Here is a 15247-nt window from a genome sequence, read left to right on the forward strand (position 1 = left end):
CATCAGATTTAAGAAGAAAAAGAGGAAGAATTAACATGGAATCTTCAGTGAATAGAAAGCACCGTAAATTAAATTGATCGAGGCAACTTTTAATATTATCTCTGAACATTCAGTCAAATATTTCTAATGTCAAAAGAGAGTGGTGCTGGAAAAGCACAGCAGGTCAGGCAGCATTCCAGGAGAAGCAGAATCGACGTTTTGGGCATGAGCCCTTCATCAGGAATCTTTTCTGATGATGGCCTAATGCCCGACAGGTTGATACACCTGCTCTTTGGATGTGCCTGCCCTTTTCCAATGCTACAGCTTTCCTCACTTTCTCCAAATATGTTTAATGAACACGAACTGAATATGTTCGCATCAGCAGTTGAACAAGACCAAATTAACACATTTCTTTGCAATATCTATAGTGAAAACCTGTTTGAGAACATGCAACAAATCAGATCAAACAACATCTCTTGCCATTAGAACCCTTGGCCATCCATAATAAAGTATAACCATGCTTTGAACAACCAGTATGGTGTATAACTACTGAACTGAAATATCAGAGGGACAACGATTGCATTTATTGGAGGGAATGATAACCAGATCCTTTATGTGATAATGGTGATTGATCTCAGAAACAATAAAATTTTACTGTGATTATTCCACTGAACAGTAATTAGATGGTCATGAAGATATTTGTGTGGCTTAATGTGCAGGGTTTTGTGTGAACATTGATTTCAGTGACATTTAAATATTTTACAAGATTGACAATTAACAGTTAAAGATAAGTTTTAAATGCAACATTTAAAAAAAATGTCAGTTTTGTTTAGCAAAACACAATTCTAAGTTTATGGAATCCCTACTGTATGGAAACAGGCCATTTGGCCCAACAAGTCTACACTGACGTTCCAAAGAATAGTCCACTCAGCACCATTCTGCTCTCAGATTACTGGACATTTATCACTGACTAATGTACCTAACCTATACATCCCTGAACAGAACGTGCAGCTTAGCATGGCCAATTTACCTAACCTGCATATCTTTGGATTGTGGGAGAAAACCAGAACATGCAAACTCCGCGCAAACATGTGGCCGAGGATGGAATCAAACCCAAGTGCATAACACTGTAAGACACGAGTGCTAACCACTGATCCTCTGTTCTCAATGCCCAGCCCCCATGCAAGAAATGAGATAAGTGAGAGACGTGCAAAGTCAAATTTCAAATGAACACTCTCTGATGTTGCCAAAGCATATCAATCTTACATTCAATACGAATAGGTGAATTGAAAACGAAAAATAGAAATCCCTGGCAAATCATGAATGAACAATAATTAGAAAATTAATATGATCAAAGGGCACAACAATATTCGGATGAATTGCATTGTTTAATTACAAAATTGGGAAAGGGCTAACTTGGGAAGTGAAATTTGTTTTCTTCACTGATGAAGAAATTGACTTGCTTTTCATCTTTGTAACACTGCAGAATTGCAATTTATGTGCCTGAAATGTTTGAATTAAGCTCTTCCCAATAAAAAAAAATCAGTAAAATCACATTGACTTCTTCATCTTTAAGACTGCAACAACATCAAATACTTTCCAGGAATTTAGAACCAGCAGAATTAGTTAATTTGGTTGCTTGGGAACTCGAAGAGAATAAACAGCAGATTCTGTGAATTAGTCATTCAATGTGATTATTCAGCTGAAGACAACATCCCTTCTTTGCAAAAATGCTCAACTTCGAAAAATTCAAAATGCATTCTCATTGTTTAATGAAACAATACAGAAATGTTAATTCTTTTTCATTTGACTTAACAAAACGCAGGAATTTTACATGATTTTGTGTCATGAAAAATACTTAAATCTTATGATGATTAGAAATACAGTAAATGTTCGCATCAAAGTGAAATATATTTAAATGAATTCAATTATGTTTCTGCCGGTAAAATAAGAATTAATATTAACAATGATTGAGAGATTGCACACTATATTAGTTATTCGTGTAAAGAGCCGTAATTCCATGTTCACAGCACGTACTGGATTGAATAATTATTAGGTATGAGCAACAACTGAATTATAAAATTCGATCAATGAATTTAGAAATAATGAGAAATCTCGTTTTGCTATTTGACTGAGGAATATGTGCAAACAAACAGGAATTATTGCAATGAAAAGTAATTGCAGGTCTGTGAATTTAAATTCTGTGATTACAGAGATCATTCAAATAAGCAAACATCAGACATTCACAATTAATGTTGGATGGGAAGTCCTTGGATCCATTGTGGGAAACTTGACCTGAAAATAAAGTTTCATATTGCAGTGTTGGTACTCAGAAACAATTGGTTAAATTAAAATGTGAATCTCACTTTACTTGTTCAAAAGACTTTCTTAAATAATTGCACAATTATTATCATGACAATGACTTGATAATGTTGCTATACGAGCAATTAAAATGATTCAATATTTCAAAATATTTGCTGTTATGTTGATTGGATATTTATTAAAATTGGTAAATTGTGGAATAAAATATAGTAACTAGCTTTGTGAATTGAAGAAAAAATGAGCCATTCAGTGATTATAGAAATTTTTTTTCTTTCTTTACTAAAAAATGAAGGTAACACAAGAAATATGAATTTCTATCAAATGGTTTCATCATAGAGACATGTTATTTTAATTGAGATGATTAATATTATGGTCAGAGTTCAGACATTTGTGTCAGAATTTGGAAGAAAGTTAATCGATAATGAAAGTGAGCATGAAAGTGAACAAATGATACAGTCAGTGACATTTGGTACATAAAAGAATTATAATAATTGTTCATTATTGTACAGTGATGTTGGAATAGAAAAGACAAAAAGAATTAACATGTTCAAAACAGTTATTTTCTTACAATTAAATGAAACCAATAATCATTTTGCAAAGCACATGATTTGGAAAAAAAAAACAGTCATTTACTGTGTTATATAAACTGAAAACTACTTCCATTTTGCAAAAATGGAGACTTTCCCAAATTCAAAACTTAGGTTTGCTGAATTATACAACAAAAACGGTTGTAATTTGAAATATCTCTTGCACACAAATTTAAAATAAGCCATCTTAAAGATTTTTAGAATCACAAAACGTTTGTTGTTTGCATGATTGTATTACAGTCAATATCGTGATAAATTGGAAGCATTGTTTTAAGCAACATAAATCATCTTTAACTACTGAACTGAAATAGAAGATAACAGTTGCACTTGTTGCATAGAATAGTAAACAAATGCTTACTGTTGTCATTGGTTTCAGGAGCAATAAGGTACTTACTCAGGTTAATCTACTGAACAATAATCAGATGGTGATGAAAGTCTTTGTGTTGTTTTATGGGTATTGTTTAGTATGAACATTTGTTCGATAAAATTGAGATATTTACATGAATTAGGAACAGAGTGATAATTGGGTGCGAATGATCTGATTTAAAATCAGACAGTTTTTGATATTTACGAGGATTGCTGAACGAAACGTTCTTAAACCATCATGCAATCAATGGGATAAGTGACAGATATGCAAATTTAACTTTCAAATGAACACACCCTGATATTTTCACACCATTTCAATGTCACATTCAGTATAAATAGATGACTGGAAAGCTAAAAACAAATCTCACACAATTCATAAACTGACCAAAAATTGATAAATAATAGCAAGTGACATTTGTTTATTTTACTGAGAAGTAATTGATCTTTTCTCATATTTATAGCAGTGGAGCATAAAATTCTGTGTTGTTTTAACTAAGATCTACAGAACAAGAGAAAGTTAATGATTATCATGACTGCATATTTCAGCTTTATGACTGCAACATTCTCAAATATTTTCTCAGGAATCTTGATTGAGTGGAATTAGATACATTTTGCTGTGAGTGACTAGAAGAAAGTATATAGCAGATACTGTGATTATTGAAATGGACGATGATACCTCCAAATAATCTACTGATATTGTGATTGGATATACAGTAAGTGTCAGAATCAAAGTAAATTATAATCAAATCAATTCAAAAATGTTTCCAAGTTTAAAATAAATACAACATTCACAATGATTGAGAGATTGTACACTGTAATGTCCTTGCAGTATTTATTGTACAGAAGCATAATTCCACATTTTTAGCCCTTACTAGATTGCACAATTATTAGATATAAGATATATTAGCAACAAATGGATTTTAAAAATATATATTCGTGAATTTGAGAATAATGAGATATCTCATCGTGATATTAGACTGAGTAATATGTAGAAATGAAGAGTAATATCGCAGGGAAAAGTAATTGGAGTTCTCTGAATTTCAAAGGCTGAGATAATTGTTATATTTCACCTGAGCAAAAATCAGACATTTACAAAGAATTTTGCAAGGGATATTATTGATCGTTTGGTATGTGCATGGGCCTGAACAAATAGGTATTAACATAGTAGCATTGACAATAAGAAAGAATGAATGACATTTTCAAAAAAACACTGCATTTTTACCAAGTCTATGTTAAATTGCTGTGCAATTATTGTAATTGATAATTGCTTTTAGAATCCTGACAGATAAATTGACTTAATATTTTGAAAACACTTTGCTCTGAAGTTGATTGGATATTCATTAAGATTAAGGAACTGAAAATTAAAGCATAAAACTTAGCTGGATGGTGTGAAAAAATCATTCAGCAGCAATTGAAAAAAATGATTTTGTTTAAAAATGCAGGCAATGCAAGATTTATATGGTTCCAATAGTTTTATTGAAGAGTCATGTCAATTTTGTTGGTGTAATTTTTACCACAATAAATGTTCTGATATTTATTTCAGAATTAGGAGGAAAAGAATTAGGCCATGAAAGTGACTATTATTGTGAACAAAACACAGGGGTCACTGACATTTGATACAGAAAGGAATTCTCATAATTGTGTGATTATTGTTCACTGACATCTAATATGGGAGGAAAAGGAGAATTGTCAACATTTCCAAGCAATTTTTTTCTTATTATGAAATGAAAATAAAAATAATTTTGTAGGGCAATTTGTTTGAAAAAAGGAAACAGTCATTTCATATGAAATTTGAGCTGAAGACTCGTTCACGTTTCCCCCCATTGGAGTCTTCACAATAATTTAAAGCTTAGTGTTGGTTGAACAAAAGAACAAACGGATATAATTGAAATGTTTTGTTGTACACCAAAAAATAGTAAATGTAAAGCAATTTTATCATGAAAATTATATCGCTCTGAATGTAATCATTTCAAACACAATAAATGTATGTGTTGAATTGAAATGTCATCATAGCTGTAGAATTGTTTTCACTGGCAGGGAATGAGGACTCAGGAGGCAATCTGAGCTCAGCCATGTGGAAGATGTTTACTCATGCAGCAACCAGTTAATGAAGGGATCATCCCCGGAAGCCCATCTCGGAAGGGAGATCCATAACACACTGTAACATGCACAGTAAAAAGCAGCATTTTTATGGACTTTCTGCATCACAATGGCCACATGCAATGTGGTTACAGCCCTTCCCTCCTCATCCAGCCACCCAATTGAAACACATAATCGCAGATGGGCATTCTAATGGACATCCCCAGATTCCTATTGGGATCTTTCCATGTATCTTATTGACTTAGATTCCAAAGCTATTCCTGAACTCCCTCGGGCCTCTCAGGATACCTTATCAGCTGGGACATTTTGAGTTCTGCTATTCATTATATTTTATTTTATCAAAACCAATTACTCCTCATATTGTTCACTGTCTTAGTTATATATGTACAAAGAAATCGAAAAGACAGTTAATTTTAGCCTACTTGCTATAATATTAGCAATATGACTTGTGTTATAAAGTTCGTTATATTGTGTAAAATTATACAGCTACTCGTTCTTTCAGGACTTTATAATTAATGAGCAGTCAACATCATACCGTGAAGTTAATTCCTAAAACTAGCTAACTTCAAATCTCGTTCTAAATGCTTTTCTATAATGTTTTTAGTCGGCATTGGTTACATATATCAAACTTACATTGCAAATTTCCCCTATTATACTCAAGAATCTGTAATTAGAACCTATGTTTAATATTCTGAGTAACTGTAAAATAATAACTATTTCTGACAAATGAACTTTTCTGTTGTCATGATAGCTGCTTAGTGAGTTAACTGTGCTGCACCCTACAGCTGCTGTTTAGTCATTTACTGGGACAATTATCCTTTCATTTATGAAGATCAGGATTGGTCATTTGTCTGTATGTCGGCATGCTCTTATCAAGAAATGTCAGGAATGCTGTCGTCCTGGCGTTGGAGTAGGTCCATTGGTAGTGTGCTTTCTTTTAATTTAAGGCTGGAACAGAATGTTAATCTAGTTTATCACCCCCTGACACCTTGTGTTTTAGTTCTAAGGTAGGCTGCCTGTTTTTGATTGTCAGGCATTTTGTACGAGCCAATTTGGACCATTCTATTCCAGGTGGGGCAGGCCATGCCCAGAACAGTAAATCAACTAAGATTCAAGTATTGAAATAAAAATCACCATTCGCTACCATTGGTTTCTGTACAATGCAATACGTTTACGTTACTGAGCCTTATTTTCACACTTAAAGCTAGATATACTGGATTTGATCAATTCTTAAATATTAGATATAAGTAACAATTAATCTTAAAAACATTTCATAGCAACACTTAAAAATGGTTAGAAATCTCATATAGCTGCCCTTCATGTGTAAAAATGAGCAGCATTTATTGGATGTAAAATAATCAGACGTCTCTTAATATGTAAGGCCGAATATTAATCCAATGATTTCTGTGAACATTCAAATGAGAAGGGAACAGATATTATCTGTGAGTGTTGGATAAGGAATCATTAATTAGTTTGTGTTTGTGTTATCCTGGAATAAGAGAACTATTATTATTCTTTTAATATTGACACTAAGAAATAATGGATAAAATTAACATGTGAATTTGACGAAGTTTGTTACAAAACCTAAACTGAATTACTATGTGATTTTTGGAATGGCAATGAATTGATAATTAATTTTAGAACTTTGGCAAAGTAAATGATTCAATATTTCCAAATGGATTTGCTCTGATGTTGACTAGATATTTCTTCATTCTGGCATGATGACATGGAAAGACATTAGACATTCAGTGAACGTTGATCAGAAATGGTTTGTCATTCACAATTCTCAGATCTTCAAGATTTCTATCCTTGGTTTCTCTACTTTTCTTCTGGAGAAATATAATATATAATAAGAACAAATTCTGCATTGTATTTAATTCATGCAATTTTTCATATCATCAATATTTAGACATTTGAGTCAGAATTATAATGAAAATAAGTCAATAAGGAAGATTTATTTTCACAGAAACATACAGTCAACAGCATTTATCAACGTATTTGTTTCAATATTGTCTCTGAATAAACAGTTAAATACGTTTAATGGGGATCTGTTGACAATGTAATCAACCACAATATCATTTTTATCATAATTTTTGGATTGGAAATCTATCAGAAAAAAAATCCTATATTCAGGACTTGCTTCATCTCGATACATGTTGCACGTAGTATCCTCAGGCATAAGTAATAAGGTGTTATCAATAATCTGGGAAAGACGTAGTGTGTAAATTATAATAAGGTGTCTCTTACATATGTTTGGATCTGGTGAGACTGTGATGTTTGCTATGATTATTCATCCTGAGAACAATAAGGTACGTACAAAGTGTTTTTCACCGAACAGTAATTAGGTGGTCTTGAAGACCATTACAAGTACTTTGATTTCAATAATGTTGAGCTGATTTCCATGATCTGGGAAATGTTTCACAACATTTACCAAAATTCTGGATTCTAAGCATTCAATGGGTTTCGTGCAAACACCCTTCACTTGTCGTCATTCTCAAGTGAGGTGTCTGATGCTCAGGCACTGGCTGGAAGTCAAGGTGCCAGGAAGTCTGCTTCAACCTCTCCAAAACACAGCTCTTGGGCTGGTTGTAACAGCATCTCCCGAACCTTTGTGAGCTCTTTGACCGGGCTTTCCACTGTTTTCTGGAGCTGGTTACTTTGTCTACTGTTTCCTTTAGTTTGACCTTTTTTTTTAGCTCTGCTTTTCCCAGCTGTAGGAATATTTAGAATGTTCAATTATGGGCCACTGGTCACTTGACCTTAGCGGACAGATAAAATATGGTTCACTTACTGTTGTAATAACGAATTGAGAATGAATCTTTGCATTTTAATAAATAAAATGTTTCAATTTTATCAGTGGTTTACAATGACATTGATTAGATAGTCATTAAGAGAGATCAACTGACAATTATAAGCTATTTGCAGGATTATTGAATTGAAAAAGGATACAGACGTACAGAGATTTTTTTGGAAGGCATTGCTTTTTCATTCTAATATCTTTGTTGTTCAAGAGGTCTATGTAGCTGTTCATTGGTTCTCTTGTCCAGATGCTAGTTTATAATTCATATTGCTTTTATTGTGCCCGGAGTTTTGAGATTTGTATCAGATTAAGAAGAAAACGAGGAGCTATTAAAATGAGAACTTGAGTGAATAGAAAGCACAGTAAATTTAAATTGCAGAGGAAACAGAGAGTATTTGTTTCAAATAAGCAAATATTTTTTATGTCGAAAGTGTGGTGGTGGAAAAGCACAGCAGACCAGGCAGCATCCATGGAGCCGGAGATTCCCGATGAAGGCTTATTCCTGAAATATGGTTCCTCCTGCTCCTCAGATGCTGCCTGACATTCTGTGCTATTCCGGCACCACATTCTTGACTCTGATCTCCAGCATCTACTTTCCTCACTTTCTCCAAATATTTGTAATGGACATGAACTGAAAATGATCGCCTCGGCAGTTGAACAAAACCAAATTTACACTTTTTTGTGCAATATTTGGACTGAAAATTGTTTGTGATCATGCAACACATTAGGACATATGAACACCTCTTCTGTTAGAATCCTTTGCCATTTATAATAAAGAATAACCACTGCTTTGAACAACCAGTATCGTGTGTAATTACTGAACTGAAATACCAGAGGACAACTTCTGCATTTATTGGAGGGAATGATAACCAGATCCTTACTGTGGCAGTGGAGATTGATCTCAGGAACAATCAGATAGTTATTCTCATTATTCCACTGAACAGTAATTAGATGGTCATGAAGACCTTTGTGTGGCCTCATGTTTAGTGTTTTGTGTGAGCAATGATTTAAAAAAACATTGAGATATTTTACAAGATTTAGGAACACTGATAATCAAGTGTTCAAGGTATTAACTAAAGTCAACTTTAAAAAAGTTAGAATTGCTTAGAGAAACACAATTAAACTATTGTAGAATCCCTGTTAGCACAGTGTGGTAACAGGTCATTTCGTTGAAAAAAATGACCCTCCAAAGAGTAACCCAGCCAAACACTTTCCCAACCATATTCCTCTACATTTACTGCTGACTAACATGCACATCCCTGAACACAATGTGCAATTTAACATGGCCAGCTCACCTAACCTGCACATATTTGGATTGTTGCAGGAAACCACAGCAAAGTCACATAGACTTGGAGAGAATGGATAAAGTACACAAAGACAGTCACCGAGGATGGGATCAAACCGAGATCCCTGGCACTGTGAGGCAGCAGTGTATATGCAAAGACAAATTTCAAATAAACACCCTCCGCTATTGTCAAAGCATGTAAAATTTACATTCAATACGAATAGATGAATGGAAAACAAAAAAACTCCAACAATTCATGAATGAAAAATAATTAGATATTTAATTTGATCAAAGGTCATTCCAATATTTAGATGAATTGCAATTTTTAATAACAAATGTAGGTAATTAGCTGACTAATGAATAATTGGAAGTGGCATATGTTTACTTTACAGACGAAGAAAGTGACTTGGTTTCCCCCCTTGTAACACAGCAGAATAACAATGTGAATGTCCGAAATGTTTGAATCAAGCTCTTTCGAACAAAATACTGATCACTTACGATCACTTAGCTTTTCACTTTTAAGACCGCAACATTCTCAAATATTTTTTCAGGAATTTAGAACCAGCAGAACTATTTAATTTCTTTTCTTGGGAACCCGAAGAAGAGAATAAACAGCACATACTGTGAAAAAGTCATTCAATGCGAACATTCAACTGAAGACAATATTCCTTCTTTCAAAATATGTTCAACTTCCAAAAATTCAAAATTTATTGTCATTGTTGAATGAAACAATAAAGAGATGCTGATGCTTTTTCATTGGATTTTGTTGCATGAAAAATGCTTAAGTCTTAAGTGTTAGCATTGAAGTGAAATATATTTACATTAATACAACTATGTTTCAACAGGTAAAATAAAAATTAGTTGTTACAATGAATGAGTTATTGTACACTGCAATACATATGAAGAATTAACATGATTCAATATTTCAAAAGCACATTGCTGTGATGTCGATTGTATATTTACTAAGATCAGTAAACTAAGGAATAAAACATAGTAGCTAGCTTTACGTATTAAAGAAAAAATGAGACATTCAGTGATTATTGAACAAAATTCTTTTCTGAACTCCAAAATATATGCAATATACAAATTGTGAATTTCTTTCCACTGGATTCCTTGTAGAGATGGTACGTTGATTAATATTATAATCAAAGTGTCAGAATTAGGAAGAGAATTAATAGATCATGAAAATGAGCATGAAACTAAACAAACAATGAAGTCACTGCTGGGTGGTATATAAAGCGATTGTAATAATTGTGTCATTATTGTACAATGATGAATAATGTTGGAATTGAAACAACAAAAAAAATCAACACTTCTTTTCTTACAATGCAATGAAAGCAATAATCATTTTTTGGCATGCATGTTTGGAAAAAGCAGTCTTTTAATATGACATACAGTGAAGACTAACCTTTTTGCAAAATTGTAAGAAGTTCATAAATTCAAAATGTAGCGTTTGTTGAATTTGCAACAAAAATGGTTATAATTTGAATTGTCTCTTGCACACACACAACAGAAGAGGAGCTTAAAGATTGTTAGAATAGTTAAAAAAATGTTTCCAGTGTTCTTGTATTACAGTCAATATCCATGATAAATTAGAATAATTGTTTTAAACAACATAAATCGTCGTTAACAACTGAACTGAAATATAAGATATCAAATGCACTTACTGCATGGACGAGTAAACAAATGCTTACTGTTGTCATTAGTCTCAGGAACAATAAGATACTCAGGTTATTCCACTGAACAGTAATCAGCTGATGATGAATATCTTTGTGTCGCTTTATGTGCACTGTTTTGTGTGAACATTGACTTCAAGAAAATTGAGATATTTACATGAATTAGGAATAGATTGGTAATTGGGTGTTAAGGATCTTATTTAAGATTAGACTTTTTAAATAGTTGATAGAATTGCTGAGCAAAACACACTTCAGACATCATGCAATAAATGAGATAAGTGATTGTGAGAAACGAATTTCAGTCACTTCAATAACTTCAGTCCGGAACAAGACCTGAATCAGTAGTATCGTTTATTACGCTGTTGCACGAGGGGTGTGGTGTCCACTGTCCACAAGGCACACGCACACACTGAATTTAACGAGTACACAATATTTATGTAATTCGTTTCTCTTCCCTCCTCCTATTGCTCCTCCCCTGTTTACAACTATTTCTAATCTAAACTGGCTGTTTATCTCTGAATTCATCCAGCCTGGTCCCTGACAAAATGTTTATCTCTGGCCTCACAAGGCCGTTTGACCACCTCCCTCTGTGGTCTTATTGTTATTTATCCTTCTTCACTGCCATCTATTTCCATGCTAACCAAAGCATAATTTCTTTTTATTCTTTATTTACACCGAGCCTTATGACCTTTTGATGGTGTTATTTTGTTCCTGCTGAAGCGGGAAACAGATGCTTGTAACTGTTTGTACAGGCATATCTAGCTTAACCTACACCCCTCCCCTCACAGCACCTTAACTATTTGTCTATAACATCTCCTATTATGTGCAGACACATTTCAATCTTGTATGCACATTTTAGCTAATACAAAAGCAATAATATATTTCCTTCACATAGTTTTCATTCTTGTTAACTCAGCTCTTGGCTGAAACAATTATACACTGGTGCGAGTTCATTTACCTTGAATACACAATTATGATTGCAGAAGTAACACTGCTTTACATATATCCCACAGTGATAAATATGCAAAGTCAAATTTCAAATGAATGCACTTGGATATTTTCACAGCAGTTCAATCTCACATTCAATATAAATAGGTGAGTGGAAAATGAAAAACAAATTTCACACAATTCATAAACATCAATAATTAAAAATTGATAAATAAAAAGAATTGGCATTTGTTTATTTGACTGAACAAGAAATGTATTTTTTCTCCTCATTTTTATAGCACTGGAGCATCAAGTTCTATGTACTGTTTGAACTCAGCTCTTCAGAACAAAAGAAAATAAATTAATATCATTACTTTGTATATTTCATCTGTATGACTGCAACATTCTCAAATATTTTCCAACGAATATTGATTGAGTGGAATTAGATACATTCTGTTATTAGTGACCTGAAGAAAATTAATAGCAAATATTGGAATGAACAACAGATGGAAGCATATCTAGTATTAAATTGAAAGGCAATTCATTTGATTCTTAGATATTTTCTAACCAACATTCAGAGCTGCTCTGGCACAACTCTGTGCAAGGTGGGAATTGAAACTGTACCTCCTGGTCTGGTAACAGAGACACTATCAGAGCTGCACAACATTCCTTCATAATGTTCCCAACTAGGCTGGGCAGGTCTATAATAACATGCTCACTGTGGTTACTCAAGTGAAAAATAATCAGATGTTTATTGTGATAATTGGATTGTAATTAAATGGATGGATCCTGTGTGTAATGTACTTAAAATTAAATAGTAATTTACAATAATGATGGGAGTTAACAGATGTCTTAATTAAATATGATTTTTATGATAATTTGTGGAATAACAACTTGACAGATGTGTGATTACTGTAAATTGATAAATAAAAATGAATACAATCATTCTACATGTTCATAATAGTTTCTCATTTTATAAAATGCAACATAAATTTTGTTTGTTCTACACGTAAATTGGAACAAAATGATGACTTGGTCAGTCAATGTTACTATTCAGCTGAAGACAACTTTCATTGATTCTGAAAATGTCTGGTTTCTAAGAAGTCACCATTTCCCGTGAGTGTTTAATGAAACAAGAAAGATGTCAATCCTTTTTTTGTGTACTTCAAAAAAATTCATCGGAATTTAAATAATTTTGCACAAGAAAAATATTCAACTATTATTGTGATTAGAAGCACAATAAATGTTAACATTGAAGTGAATTAAAACCAAATCATTTCAGGAGTGTTTCCAAGTTTAAAATGAAAAGCAATATTCACAATGATTGAAAGATTCTACATTGCTAAGTTCTTGCAGTAGTTATTACATGGAACCATAATTCCACACTTACATCCTTTGCCAAATTGAACAATTATTTGATATGAGCAACAAATTGATTTTAAAACTACTATTAATGAATTTAAGAATAATGATTTATCTCATCTTACTATTCCACTGAGTAATGTGCAGAAATGAAGAGAAATATTGCAGTGTAAAGTAACTGGTGTTCTCTGAATATCAATGACTGTGATGACTGTGATCTTTCAAATGAGCAAAAGTCAGATATTTACAAAGGATGTCGCAAGGGTAGTTATTGGTCTTTTCTGGGTGTATTGGCCCGACCAAACAGGTTTTTATATTGTAGCATTCACAATAAGAAATATAGAAAATATTAATAACACATTAACTTAGACTTCGTAACAAGCACAAAGTGCTGTGTAATTATTGTAATTGTTCATTGTTTCTAGAATATTGATAGATAAATTAACTTAATATTTTGAAAGCACTTTGCTCTGACATCGATTGCGTCATAATTAAGATTGATAAACAGAAAATTAATATATAAAAAGTCGTTTTAATAATTCTAAAAAATACTCAGCAACAATTGACACCGTTCAACATTGGGTTTTTTTGTTGAGTCGTGTTTATTTTTTAAATTTTTATCGTGATAAATGTTTAGACATCTATGTCAGAATAAGGAAGAAAATAATTAGACCAGGAAAGTGAGTACTATTGTGAACAAAAGGTCAAATAAATGACATTTGGTACAGAAAATTATTTTGCACAAAATGACTGATAATTATGTGATTATTGTTCATTGACAACTCATGCTGAAAGTAAAAGAAGCAGATTTTAACATTTCCAAAGCAGGTTTTTTTTTCTTATAATGAAATTAAAATACAAATCATTTTGTATTGATTTGAAAAAGTGTCATTTAATATGATATTTGAGATGAAGAATCGTTCTTTTTCCCCCAGTGTAGTCTTTTCAATAATTTAAAATTTAGTGTTATTTGAGCTAAAGAACAGATGGGTGCACCTAAATTGTTTTCTTGCGTACAAAAGAAGTAAAGTCAACAACATTTTTAAGTTTCGTAGAGTTAATGAGCAAAATGCATTGAAGCTGTCATGCATGAAGTGAGATAAGTGAGAGAGAGAGACAAATTAAATGTTCAAATGAACACGTCGATATTTTGAAAGCATATCAATCTTATGAATTATGTATTGGTGGATGGAAAATAAAAACAAATTCCTGACAATTCAAGAATGAATAGTAATAAGAAATTTAATTTGTTCAAAGCACATAACAATATTTGGATGAATTGCAATATTTAGTTACAATTGTAGGTGATCAACTGACCAATGAATAATATGAAGTTGCATTTGGTTATTTTGCTGAAGAGGAATTTTGACTGTTTAGTTTTTCATCTTTATAATACTGGAGGAAAAGGATTTATGTGCTTGAAATGTCTGAACTAGGTTCTTTCAAACAGAGAAAAAAAATCAATGAGTATCATTTCTTAGACTCTTCCAACTTTAAGATTGCAACATTCTCAATTACTTTTTCAAGGAATGTTGAACTAGCAGATATGATCCGTTTTATTAGTGACCTGAAGAAAATAAGTAGTAGATATGGTGATGATTGAAATGCACAGCAGATTGAAGTATATTTCATGTTGTTTTGAAAAGCAGTTCAATCTATGCCAGGTATTTTGTCATGAATATTTTGAGCTGCTCTGACACATCTCTGCTGAAGGTGGGAATTGAAATTATTCCTCCTGATCTTGTCGTAGAGACACTGTCAGAGCTCCACACGGACCCTTCATAATGTCCCCACCCCAGAAGGGTAGGACCATAGTCACATGCTAACTGTGGCAACACAAATG

At 32.7% G+C, this 15247-nt stretch overlaps 1 long non-coding RNA gene across 3 annotated transcripts in view; it reads left to right on the plus strand.

The window, feature by feature from the left end:
• The window catches only part of LOC140469989 (uncharacterized), an 82191-nt gene extending 69271 nt beyond the window's left edge, over positions 1–12920 (plus strand). Inside the window, exon 14 of one of the 3 annotated variants that reach the window (XR_011956272.1) lies at positions 9479–12920. This is a non-coding gene — a long non-coding RNA (uncharacterized lncRNA). The other 2 variants (XR_011956270.1, XR_011956271.1) reach the window with 2 other exon arrangements.
• The last annotated feature ends 2327 nt before the right edge of the window (positions 12921–15247 follow it).

The sequence above is a fragment of the Chiloscyllium punctatum genome, chromosome 50, assembly GCF_047496795.1.
Source record: "Chiloscyllium punctatum isolate Juve2018m chromosome 50, sChiPun1.3, whole genome shotgun sequence".
Lineage (NCBI taxonomy): Eukaryota > Metazoa > Chordata > Chondrichthyes > Orectolobiformes > Hemiscylliidae > Chiloscyllium > Chiloscyllium punctatum.